Raw genomic sequence first — 2,907 nt, 5'->3', positions numbered from 1 at the left:
TAAGTCACAGGCAGTGCATGCTTTCCAGTTATTTCAGCAGCTTGTTTCTACACAATTTAATTTGAAAATACAAGTTGTGCAGTGTGATTGGGGAGGAGAGTATCGCAGCTTATCTCGTGTTCTTCTAACAGATGGTATTTCGCATCGATTAACTTGTCCACACACGTCCGAGCAAAATGGAGTTATAGAACGAAAACATAGGCATGTTATTGAACTTGCCCTAGTACTCCTTGCTCAAGCATCTATGCCTCTTAAATTTTGGGCATATGCTGTAGTCATGGCAGTTCATCTTATTAACAAACTGTCAACTAAAGTCTTGCATGTCCCCATTTGAGGTGTTATTTCATAAGAAACCTGACTATGCCGTGCTAAGAGTATTTGGTTGCAGATGTTTTCCGTATTTACGCCCTTATAATCGTCATAAATTGGAGTTTAGATCGCAGCCATGCACGTTTCTTGGAGTTAGTTCTCAACATAGAGGTTAGTTGTGCCTCGGGGCAAATGGTCGAGTTTATGTGTCTCGACATGTTAAATTTGATGAGTGACAGTTTCCTTTTGCAGCTAAGAGCAGTACTGGTACTTGTGGATATTCTGGCACGACTAGTCGCTCTCTCGATGTTGTAATGGACATTCGTAGAGTTGGTAATGTAGCCTCTGAGACGTTTGGCAATCAACAGGCTTTTGCTTGTGGTCATGACGATTCTGCTGGTTCGTCCAGTGGTCTTGAGGTTTCGAATGAGTCACCTTATACTGATGATGCTCATACTAATGAGTCATCTCAAGAAGAAATTATTGTACCTACTGAATCTGCGCAGAGGTCTACTGATAATCACCACCCCATGTTGACTCGTAGTAAATGTGGCGTTTATAAGCCTAAAGCATATTCCAGTACCGTTAGTGATAGCGTTCCAGCTAATGTTCATGATGCCTTACTGTCACCTGACTGGGCAGCTACGGTTAATGCTGAATATTCAGCTTTGGTTCAGAACAAAACTTGGAGCCTGGTTGAGATGCCAAGAGATAAGAGTCTTGTGGGCTGTAAGTGGTTGTTCAAGCTTAAGAAGAATGCCGATGGTTCTGTTCATCGTTATAAAGCTCGGTTAGTGGCTAAAGGTTTTTCACAGGTTCCTGGTCATGATTTTATTGATACATTCAGCCCGGTTGTTAAGTTTGCAACAGTTTATGTGGTACTTGCAATTGCAGTTGCTAAGGGCTGGTCACTAAGACAAATAGATGTTGATAACGCTTTTCTGAATGGTGATCTGGCTGAAGATATTTATATGCGGCAGCCCTCAGGTTTTGAACAGTTTGACTCCAGTGGCTCGCCTTTGGTGTGTAAGCTGAACAAAGCCTTGTATGGGCTTCGACAGGCGCCACGGAACTGGAATGAAAAGCTAAAAAACAGTCTGCTTGAGCTAAGTTTTACAGTTTCACGAGCTGATGCTTCATTATTTGTCAGACTCGTGGATGGTTCCTGCACATTTCTATTGGTTTATGTCGATGACATAATAATTACTGGAAATTCGGATGATGACATTAATGCTGCTGTGCGAATGCTGAACGAAAAATTTTCTCTCAAAGATCTTGGGGAACTTTCGTTTTTCCTTGGCATTGAAGTTAAAAGGAAAGATGTTGAACTAGCACTTAGCCAGAAGAAATACATTCTAAAATTGTTAGAACGAACAGACATGCTTTGAGCCACTCCAACCTGCAAGCCTATGATAGTGTCCTTGAAAGGGTCAAGTAAAGGGAGTATATTCTTGTCCAATGCACGAGAATATCGTAGTATTGTTGGTGCATTGTTATATGTGTGTCATACTCGACCAGACATTGCTTTCTCCGTTAATAGGGTGGCTCAATTCATGCAAGCACCGTGTGAAGAACACTTGGTAGTTGTTAAGCGTATCTTACGCTATTTGGCAGGTACAGCAGACTATGGTCTGTTATTTTCGGCTGACGATACTAGACTATATGTCAAGGCTTTTTCCGATGCTGATTGGGCTGGAGATGCTGGCGATAGGCGATCGATGACTAGTTATGGAGTGTTCCTTGGTAATAATTTAGTCACATGGGTCTCCAAGAAGCAAAAAACAGTTTCACGTTCAACGATGGAAGCTGAATATCGTAGTATTGCTGAAGCTGCTGCAGAGGTAACGTGGGTCACTGCTTTACTAAGTGATCTAGGGGTGAAATCGCTAGATGATCCGGTTGTTTGGTGTGATAATACAAGTGCGGTTGCTTTTTCTGCTAATCCTGTGTATCATGCGAAGTCAAAACATATTGACCTTGATATACACTTTGTTCGGGAGAAGGTTGCAGCAAGTTGTCTTAGGGTGAGTAATGTCCCTGCTGGATTTTAGCTTGCTGATGGGTTTACTAAACCTCTGACAAAGGCACCATTTCAAGTATTTTGAGACAAGCTTCATGTTCGTCCTTGTTAAAAAAAAACAGAAGAAGGAAGAAGATGGGAGAATGTTAGCAAATAAGGTTGAGTGTGAATAAAGCTAGAGAGGTAGCTGAGCTGGTATGAATCACGTGAGGTTGTTGAGCAATGAGTGTGTGAATGCATAGCCTTCTGTTATAAGGTGGTTATTGTGCTGAGCTGTCATGAGTTTGTTAGATAACAAAGTTGTATAAAAAGGGTATTAAGCCCTCAATGAATGAGGGGAATTAATTGACTTTACTTGCTGTGTTTATTCATCGAGTCAATAATCCATCACAAAGTAGACTAAAAATCTAAACAAAATATATGTATATATATATTATTTTTTATCAATGATATATTAGTTAATCTAGCAAAACCCTTCATTTATGTGTACCGATATAATTATATCATATATTTAGCTAACAACATTATGTTATTGTATTGTTTTATAATAATGTAGCAGACAAAATGGTGTTGGCAGC

This window comes from Hibiscus syriacus, unplaced genomic scaffold (assembly GCF_006381635.1).
Source record: "Hibiscus syriacus cultivar Baekdansim isolate YM2019G1 unplaced genomic scaffold, ASM638163v2 tig00110419_pilon, whole genome shotgun sequence".
NCBI lineage: Eukaryota > Viridiplantae > Streptophyta > Magnoliopsida > Malvales > Malvaceae > Hibiscus > Hibiscus syriacus.
This window is presented reverse-complemented; position numbering follows the sequence as displayed.